This window comes from Zingiber officinale, chromosome 3A (genome assembly GCF_018446385.1).
Source record: "Zingiber officinale cultivar Zhangliang chromosome 3A, Zo_v1.1, whole genome shotgun sequence".
Lineage (NCBI taxonomy): Eukaryota > Viridiplantae > Streptophyta > Magnoliopsida > Zingiberales > Zingiberaceae > Zingiber > Zingiber officinale.
In genome coordinates, this window is record NC_055990.1 from 137,759,344 (window position 1) to 137,770,313 (window position 10,970).

At 39.2% G+C, this 10,970-nt stretch overlaps 1 non-coding gene across 1 annotated transcript; it reads left to right on the top strand.

The window, feature by feature from the left end:
• The first annotated feature begins 9,644 nt into the window (after positions 1-9,644).
• LOC122054372 lies at positions 9,645-9,751 on the top strand. The gene has a single exon (XR_006132693.1). It is a non-coding gene; the product is annotated as a small nucleolar RNA R71 (small nucleolar RNA).
• Positions 9,752-10,970: the final 1,219 nt, after the last annotated feature.

Below are 10,970 nucleotides of genomic sequence, written 5' to 3' on the forward strand. Positions count from 1 at the left end.
CATAGTTGATCTAAGATATGGATTAAATGATTGGTTGGATTAATAGGTGTTACCTAATCAGATTAGGATTAGGTTTTTGCTACTTGATGTATGATAGAACCTAGTTATGATACATAATTCTGTTACAGATTGGATGGGTTAATGAACCATTCATTTGAAGAGTTATTAATGTGGAATAATTAAAGAGTGATTGATAGATGGATTAATGCATTACCATAGGAATTAATCCATAGGCAGACTAAATGATTTATAGATCCTTATATATTCTTTGTGCCTTGATATGTAGGATGTGACCTTGAGACGGAGCCTTGGATTGGAAGACGACTACTAGAATGCTCTACACTAAAGGCGGGTACTTTTTCCTTGGATTCTATAGTTTATTGAACTTAGTGTATGTTTATTTTTAATTGATGGATTATGTTGCTTTACCTTGAATCTACTTATATTTACCTATGCTTGATACTTGTGTTCTTGATTTTAGAGATGATCTAGTTATTTTTTATATAGTTTTGGATTTGGATATTTATATTCTGTTGTGTATACACATGTAGAATGTGTACTGTAGGGGATATCTTGTTGATTGAGTTAACATGCTGATTATATATATGATGTTGAGTCTTTGGCCAAAGCATCATATATTAAGAGTATGAAACTCTTGAATACATGTATGAGTAATTTGAATCCATAGAATGAGGAAGTATTACTTGGGCTAGGTGTAATGTAGTCAGTCTAGTGGGAACAGACACATAGTGTCACGCCCTAGGGGAGTCCCTGTCAGAGGAAATTCCGACAGCATCTCCCTTGTACGGGTGACAATCTGATACTTGACTACATAGCCCTCACGACCTCTCAATCCTCGGCCAACACGGCCAGAACATATATAATAATATAAATAAACTTCCACGCAGTTTATAATAAATTAGCCTATGACTGACCACACAACCACGCAAGGGCGGATCTAGCGGCGGCGGCGGCGGCGGGGGGGGCGCTAGTATTATGGGATCCATCAATGGAGATAGAGGATTCCACCCCCTTGTTCCGTGTAAAAATTGCCCCTCCATGCTTAAATTCCTGGATCCGCCACTGCAACCATGCAGTTAATAATAATACCTACTCCACTACTCGAGGAAAACACAACCCACAACAGAAAACCAACGCGGCAGAAAATAAGGGTAGTAGACCAAAACTCGATATAACATCCACAAGTACAAGATCTACACATCACATGCATGTAGATCACAAAACAAGGACACAAAGTCTGAAAGTAGAAAATCAATGGAAATAGAGGATACTGCCCCTTGTTCCATGTAAAAATCGCCCCTCCATGCTTGAATTCCTGGATCTGCCACTACAACCACACAGTTTATAATAATACCTACTACACTACTCGAGGAAAACACAACCCACAACGAAAAACTAACATGGCGGAAAATAAGAGTAGTAGACCAAAACTCGATATAACATCCACGAGTACAAGATCTACACATCACATGCATGTAGATCACAAAACAAGGAAATAAAGTCTAAAAGTAGAAAACTATATCTACACGAGGTGGGGGACTAGTGATTGGAACCTCTTGATAGCCTCAACCTGAAATAGAAATAAAGCAACGGGGTGAGTTTAACAACTCAACGGTTATCAAACTGACATGCATAGTAAGATATATCTATAAGTAATAATCATGGAGTACAATCTCCTAATCAATAACAAGAAATGTAAAACTGAGCAACAAAAGAAGAACTGTACTCACTTGGCCTCCTATCCTGACATAAGGGTTATCAGACCAAATACCTCATGTCTCCTGTATGCATATCAAACATATGCATCCATAAAAATGGAGCATCCAAAATGCAACAATCATAAGCAATAGATGCAATCCATGCATATGATGTAAATGTCATGGTCACCCTTGACACCAGTTAGTCATCTCACACATGATGGTGAGACCGAGTGGGTAGGGCTATGACAATTGTGCACTCTATCATCACTACTCCTAAGTGACCGAGTAGACAAGATGTTGTCGGAGTACACCTATCCTCTTACTCCAAATCATAGTGGGGGAGCGCAATGCTCTCATCTCCCTGTGTCATAATCAAGAGGAGGGATCCCTGTCCTGCTACCACGCTACAATCACACTACCCACGAGCGGACCAGTGGAGCCCTGACAGAGCAAACTGCACACACCCTGTCTGATATACCACTAACCCATGAGTGGTTGTGTGTACAGATCCATGTATTTGATGATGTGCTCAACAATAATGGAGTCGACAATCGCTCAGCATACAAAAATGGTACATGACACTAAGTATGTAACTCCTGAAAATATCAACCTCCTCATAATGTGTACCAAAAGGAAAACTAAGTCCATAATAATGATCTAGGTGTTGGAGTGTATACTGAAAGCCTAAGCTTTTGTAAACATTTATTTGAAATAAAGAATCACATTTGGTCAAATTATCTACATTTGTTTGTAGTTGTTCAATTAATTTATATTGTAGATAACATAGTATGTGGTGTCACATGCAGAAGATGATGTTATCAGTACCTTATAAATTATAAACAGTAGCTCACGACCAAAATGAAAAGGAACAAATCGTTAGAAGATCGTAGTGTAATTAGGTATTAGTTTATCTTGAATATATAATTACACTAGTACACTCAGAGTGTATTGAGTAGGACCATTTGAGGTCGTTTCTTTTATACTGACTTTATAAAGGAACAAAGACCTCGGTTATTATGGAGGTGTGTGCTCTTAATCCTAATATAATAACAAACACATATATTTGATATTTATTTCTTTAATTTATCAATAAGTGAGATTTAGTTCGATGAATCAATAAACCCGATAAGTTGAGAAATGATATCACTTATAGTGTGTGTTGTTGATTATAGAAGGAAACTGTGTCCTAGAGATACTAGGTTGATAATGTCCTCAAGAGGAGCTCGTAAGGATTGTCATGTTAAACCCTGCAGGTGGACTTAGTCCGACATGACGATAAGGTTGAGTGGTACTACTCTTGGACTAAGATATTAATTAAATGAGTTGTCAGTAACTCACTTAATTAGTGAACATTCGATATCTTAAACACATGGAGACTAACACACTCATAATAAGAAGGAGCCCAAAAATGTAATTTGGGATTGGTGCGGTAATTCAATAATAGTTCTCTAGTGGAATGAATTATTATTGATAAAATTAAGTTGTGTGTTCGGGGCGAACACGGGATGCTTAATTTTATCAGGAGACCAAAACCAATTTCTCCTCTCGGTCTCTATCGTAGCCTCTTATTTATAGAGTACTATACCCACCTTCTATACCCACCTAAAGGGGGCCGGCCAAGCTAGCTTGGAATCAAGCTAAGGCCGGCCTAAGCATGGTTTAGGGTGGCCGGCCCTAGCTTGAACCCAAGCTAGAGGGGGCCGGCCATAATTAAATTAAAAAAGAATTTTAATTTTAATTTTTATTATGTGGAAGATATAATTTATTAAAGAGAATTAAAATTAAAATATCTCTCTTAAAAGGATCTACAAAAGATTAAAGAAAGAGATTAGATCTCTTTCCTTATTTGTAGATTGGAAAGATATTTTATTTTCTCTTTAAAAATTATTCACATGTTGAAAAATTAAAATTATAGAAATTTCTTTTTATCAACCATGAAGGGATTTTTGAAGAGAAATTTTATTTTTAAAATTTCCGTAAACAAATTAGGAAGTTTTAATTTGTTGATTGAAACTTGTCTAATTTGCCTCTCTATGATGTGGCCGGCCATTAAGAGTTTAATTGGGAAATTTTATTTTATTTTTCTCAATTAAATCATGTCAAGGAAATTAAGGAAATTTTATTGTAATTAAATTTCATAATTTACCAAGGCTAAGGAATATAAAAGAAGGGGTGGGGGTGCCTTCATTGTGTACAACCTCTATTATTTTTCCTTCCTCTCTTATTCCTTGGTGTGGCCGGCCAACATCCTCTCCCTCTCTTCCTCTTTGTGGTGGCCGAAACATCCCTCTTGCTTGGAGCTCTTGTGGTGGCCGGATATTACTTGGAGAAGAAGAAGAACAAGAAGAAGGAGAGAAAGCTTGCATCCCTTGGAGCTTGGTTGGTGTTTTTCTTCTTCCTTGGTGAAGCTCTCTTGTGTTGGCCGAACCTAGCTAGGAGGAGAAGAAGGTTCATTGGTGGTTTCTCATCTCGGAAGATCGTTGCCCACACAACGTCCGAGGTTAGAAGAGGAATACGGTAGAAGATCTAGAGGTCTTTCTAAAAGGTATAACTAGTAATTTTTCTTTCCGCATCATACTAGTTATTTTTGGAAATAATACCAAATACAAGAGGTTTACGATTCTAGTATTTCAAATATATTTTTCGATGTTGTGTTCTTTTGTTTTATTTTTTCCTTGTGATTTGATTGTTCCTTTTGGTTAACCTAAAGTTATTTTAGGAAATTAAATATTAGCTTTCCATAATTGGTTTTGTCTAGTCGGTGGTGGTTGCTCCCATATCCAAGAAGGTCATGTGCGTCGCCACGTCAGTACTGGGAACCAATTAAATATAGAATGACCCGTACCATAAGCAAAAGAATGTCTAGCAAGTTCCGGATGTCCGGAAGGATGCAGGTGTCCAGATGAAGAGGGCTTAAGGTGGGGCTCAGTGTCTCCGAATAAAGAAGGGACATTCTCAGGATCTACATTAGTGATCACCCAATTAGAGGGTTGCGAACAGAAGTCCGTTCGGGATAAGGAAGGGGTAGTGGGAAACCATTCCTTCTAGGAAAATAAAAATCATTCTCACCCCGGCAAATCATTTTCATAGCAAGACATGCATCAATATCGATCATGTTATTGCCATGAATAATCTCTAGCTCATCAATATCACAACCCAAATTTATAGCTACTTATGTAATCAAACCACCAAAAATAATCAATCCTGAGGATGCCTTCCCAGCTCTCACCAAGGTTTGCAAAAAATGGAAGCTAGAATCAAAATCAACCTTATGTAACATAGCCCACAAAGCATAAAGTTCCACTTTCCTAACAACTCCAAATCTTTCCCCTCTACCAAAAATAGTTTTACTCATAACTCGATGTAAGTACCTAAAGATGGGGTTTTGCATATGGGAAGCTTTAGCTCTAGAGGGCTCATAAGATTGATCCAAACCAGTAATTGAATTCCAAAAATGATTCCAATTAAATCTAGAGTCAAACCTGTGAGAGCTACCGGTAGACAATCCAAAACAATTATTGAAGTCACTAAACACCCACTGAAATTCTTGATTCATTAATCTAAAAGTTATTTTACCAATGTAATCATCTTCATTAGCAAAGTGAACATCTAATGAACTCAAAAACTCAAGTATAATACCAGGATATGTAGGTAAATGTGTGTACATGATATCATTCCAATCAAGGGAACCAATCACCAATCAACATCATCTCTAATCCCTAAAATATTTAAAATAGTTGGATCCATGTACCGTGTGCACAGAATCTTTCTATTGACAAAAATATCAAATCTAGACTTTTGATCTTCATTTCTAAAATATTAAATTCATTGTCAATACCTTCATCGCGTGAAATCCTCTTTCCTTTGCCCTTTGTGGCCTTTCCATTCCCTTTTCCTTTGTTGGCTCCCTTCCTTCGCTTGATATACCGCTTCCCTTACAAAGTTTCTTCAAAAGATTAGACATATTGTCAAGTTCAAATAGGGAAAGGTTTTGTTTTGTTGGAAAAGCATGATCTTGCAAAAATAGATCTTGAAAAGTGAAAAGAAGTTATAGATCTTGAAAATAGGAGACGAAAATTATTGTTAAGATCTAGATCTTGATGAAGGTTATGGATAAAAATGAGTTTGAGATCTAGATCTGCGAAGTTGAGAAGAAGGGTTGAAGATGAGAAGAGTTTGGGAGAAAGAAGCAGCTAGGGATGTGGCAGACACAGCCTAGGCACGGTCGTGTCTTATAGACACGACCAAGGTCGAACTGCTCCGCACGGCCACGTAGATCTACACGACCCAAGGTTTCTCCTTCTTGGGTATGTCCACATGGCCATGTCAATTAACACGGGCTTTGTATTCTCCTTCCCAGCTTGATTTACACGGCCGTGTGCGGTAACGGTCGTATCCTGCTTCTTCTCGGGAATTTCTACACGGGCGTGTCAATTTACACGGGTTGTGTAGCCTTCCTCTCGGGTATACTCACACGGCCAGTGTGTGGTACACGACCGAGTACATCTCTTCCTCGGGTAAGTTCACACGGCCAGTGTGTGGTACACGGCCGAATACTCCTCCTCCTCTGTAAACTTAACACGGTCGTGTTTGGTACATGGCTGAGCTCTGTTTATCTTGACATTGATGATTTGCCTCCTTTCCGACTTCTCCAACGCTTCCATGCCCATGAAGAAATCATGGCCAGCTCATGGAAGCGAAACTCAACTTGAAAACAAAAATTAACAACAAACTTAAAATCATTAATTAACGAAAAAGACAATTACAAGTTAAATCTAATCTAAAAGAACACTTGGGTTGCCTCCCAAGAAGTGCTTGTTTAAGGTCATTAGCTCGACTGGTCTCCTTAATTTTCTTCTCGTTTTCTTGCCCTCGGAGGGTAGATATACTTTTCATTTTTGATGGGAGGCCTTCTCCCCATGCTTGCCAGATCGTGTCCTTCATCCGGCGGCCTCCCATGAGGATGGAAATTCCAATCCTCTAATTTGTAAGTGTCCACCCCCTTGCAGACACTCACTAAAAGAGAAGAGACATGGTTTGAAGATTTTGGTAAATCATATTCCAACCTTTCCTTACCAATTACCAATGCAAGTTTATGATTTTTAACATCAATTATAGTTCCAACTGTAGCAAGAAAGGGTCTTCCTAATATGATCAGAATTTTTGGGTCTTCTTCCATGTCAAGTACCACAAAATCTGTGGTAATAATGATCCCACCAACTTCTACCGACACATCCTCTATAATATCCATAGGGTACCTGTAAGAATGATCAGCTAATTGCAGTACCATGGTAGTAAGTTTAAAGTTTTTGAGACCTAACTTATTACAAATTGAATACGGAATGAGGCTAACACTCACCCCTAAATCATAAAAAAAAATCTATAAATTCAACTCCTATAGTGCAAGGTATATAAAAACTTCCTCGATTTTTGAGCTTCGGGGAAGTGTTCTTCTCGAATAAAGCGCTACATTCCTCAGTAAGTGCTATGGTCTCGATGTCTCCTTTCGTCCTCTTGTTGGACATGATGTCCTTCAGGAATTTGGCAAACTTTGGCATTTATTGAATGACATCAATTAGAGGAACCTCCACACAAATATCTTTAACTTTATCTAAAAATCTGCTAAATTCTTTATCCTTTTTCAGCATGACTAAGATTTGAGGAAAAGGGACTACTTGACTTTGTGGGTTAAGTGGAAGAGTCTCTTCAACTTTATTGGTACTCTCCTCTTCATCTTGAATCTGAATTGGTTCAAGTGTTGGAGGAGAGAGCTCTTCTTTAATTTTCATTCCTTTTAGAGCAGTCACTTGAGGATCACTCAAGGTCCGTCCGCTCCAAAGTTCTATTCTATTAAAGTGTTCCATGGGGTTTATATCAGGCTTTCCTAGAAACTGTCCTGGCGCTCTTGAAGATGATGAAGCTACCTGGACAATTTGGCTATCTTGAATTTTCTGTTGGATCGAGACCGCGCTAGAGGGGGGGTGAATAGCGCTCGTGGCTATTTTGTTCGATTATCGGAAACGTAAGAATTATCGGAGTAATTAAGCAGCGGAATAAAACAAAACAAGCACACAGAGACAGGAGGATTTTTACTTCGTTCGGAGCCTTGATCGACTCCTACTCGAAGGCCCGCGATCCTTGATCGCTTCCGGTGGGCAACAACTATAATCTCGATAAGAATTACAAGCTTCTTACAAAGAAAGTATAATAAAGTTATACCGACAACTTAAAGAAGAAGAAAGCAGAGCTCCGGGTCGTCGGAATGTTGTAGCAGCGCTTCGGAATGATTTTGTTAGCAGCACGTTGAAGAAGGAAAGCCTCAAACTTTATACCTTGAAGTGCTGGTCGAAACCCCCTTATAAAGGGTGTTCAAGGCGCCTTGAAGAGCCGCCTCAAGCCGCGTCACCCGCGTGGATCAAAACCGACCTGGTCGAATTTCATCCATTCAAGGCGCCTTATAGCCCTCTCAAGGCGCCTTCAAGGCGCCTTCTGCCCTCAGTGGTGCTTTGCAGCCAGCTCAGCTTTTGCATCCGAGGCGCCTCAAGCTCCATGGAGGGCGCTGTTCATCCGAGGCTTTAGGTTGCTCCTTTGCACCTGCAAGATACGTTAGTCCCAAACACTATCCTGCAGCACAAAGTTAGCATAATAAACATGATAAATGAAGTATAGACAGTCTCCGGACTGTCCGAGTCTGACTTTGGATTTCCAACCGGAAACCCTAGGTCGACCCGACGCCTACTATTCCCTCTACGGGGAACGCGTCCTCACCTACTCCACTCAGGATATTTACCTGTTGCCAGTCGATCCTCCAGATCGACTGGACTTTTGCTCAGCACTCGATGCTTCTGAACTTTCTGCTGAACATCCGCTTCCCCGGCTAGTCCAGTCTTTCACCTGGTTCGCGATACCAGGACTTTCCACCTAGGGTTACCACCCCCTAGGACTTTTGCCTGAAGCCATCGACCTACCAAGATTTTTCGCATAGGGTTACCACCCCCTATGACCTAGGGTTACCACCCTCTAGGGTTTTCCTCTACCTAGGGTTACCACCCCCTAGGGTTTTCCATTTGCCTAACCGCAGCTAGGACTTATGCTTAAGTTCCACTTAGGACTTTCCTGCAAACTTGTTCAACATATTAGAAACCAAAACACCTTAACTTTGAACCCTTTGACATAATCAAAACATAGGTTCGATCGTCGGATGCTTCCCTCACCAACATTTTCTAGTGCTTTTCTGAATTATCAATTCTTTGAGTTAACACCTTTAATTCTTGCTTCATTTCGTTTTGACTCAAGATGAGCTCTTCAATCATTTTCTCTAATCTAGAAATTTGATTGCTCTGAGAAGGTTGTTGTTGAAAATTTTGTTGCCCAGGCTGGAAACTTGGTCTAGCCCCCATAGATGGCCCTTGTTCTTGATTATTTTTATAAGAGAAATTTGGATGATTCTTCCACCCAGGATTGTATGTGTTTGAATATGAATTGTTCTGTCTCCGATTGTAACTAACAATGGCATCACACTGCTCAAGTTGATTAATTTATGCAGAAATAGCTCCTAAAGGATATGAGTCTTGAGCATAATCAGAACTTCCATATGTTTCACAACAACATATTATGGCATTGATCGTGCTAGTATTTGTTCCCATATTTTCCATCTTCTTTGTAAGAGCATCCAATTTTACAGACATTATATTAATTGCATCCACATCAAATTTTCTTGATGCTTTAGTTGGGTTTGAAAATGAATAGCCTCCACTTCTTTCTGTGGCTCACTGATGATGGTTTTGTGCTACACTTTCAATAATATCTTCGGCTTCATCCAAACTTTTATTCATAAGTGCCCCTCCAGCAGCAAAATCTAATGACACCTTAGTATGATAATTGATACCATTATAGAATGTATGCAACACCAGTCACTTCTCCAATCCATGATGTGGGCATTGTCTGAGCATGTTATTGTGTCTATCTCATGCTTCAAATAAGGATTCTGAATCTGACTGTCTGAAGCTTGCAATAAGATTTCTCATATGAGCAGTCTTGCTTGAAGGATAGAATTTATCAAGGAATTATTGCTCACATTGTTCCCAAGTGGTAATGCTATTTGCTAGTAGTAAATTTAGCCATTGTTTGGCTCTATCTATTAAAGAAAACCCAAATAATAATAATCTCACGGCTTCAGATGGAACACCATTCATCTTCATAGTTCAGCAGATTTCATAAAAAACTTCTAAGTGTTGATTAGGATCTTCATGTGGTCCACCCCCAAATTGATTCTATTGGACCATACTGATTATCACAGGCTTGATCTTAAAATTATTAATTTCAACAGAGGGTCTTGTGATGCTAGAACGAAATCCTTTGGTATAAGGTGCTGCGTAATCTTTAAGCAGTTTGTTTGTCATATTTGAATGTACTTGTTCTTCTAAATGTCTTTGCGAGGTTTTCCTTTTATGAAAGGTTCTATCAATTTTGGGATCAAAAGGTAGCAAATCACCTACAAAGTTAGATCTTCGCATACATGAACAAGATTATAGAATTTGATTCATAAACAAAAAGAACAAAGAATGCAAAGAAAAATTATAGAACAGAATTACAAAACTAGTTACAAGTTAGATGTGAGAAAAGCAAAGAAAAGTTTCGTCTAACTCAAATGATAATCTCTAATGTTATAGACGCAGTCCCAGGCAACAGCTGTTGGGTTTTTCGGGCCGCGAAAACAGCTTTTTCGCGTCGCGGAAACCCCGAAACCCCCTAGCCATTGGATCCGTGCGAAGAAAACTTTCGAAAATACGAGTACGAGTTTCAAACTATGATCTACAGTAGATCTACAAAGGAAAAACATTTTATACCTTCGATGTGTGCCCTTCACGAATCCCGCTCGTCCAAGGTACGCCGGATCTCGTGATTGTCAACGTAGACAATCCTCTAGAAGTATCCACACGAACAAGATGTGTTCTCTAACACACAAGGATGGAGAAGAGAGCACCACAAGTGTGCTAGCACTCTCTAGGTCTCTCGGGTAGGATTGGAAGAAGAAGAAAGGAAAAGAAGAGAACACACTCCTCTAAAATCTCTATGTGACTTTCACTAACCTTTCTTCTTGGATTAGATTCACTCTCCTTTCTTCTCCCTTGCTTGAAACCCACGACCAAGAGAAGAGAAGGAGCAAGAAGAGAGCTTAGGAGGAGGAAGATCACTTGAATGAGAGTTACTCTTGCAAAATGAAACTCTTTTCATCTAATTAAGTGG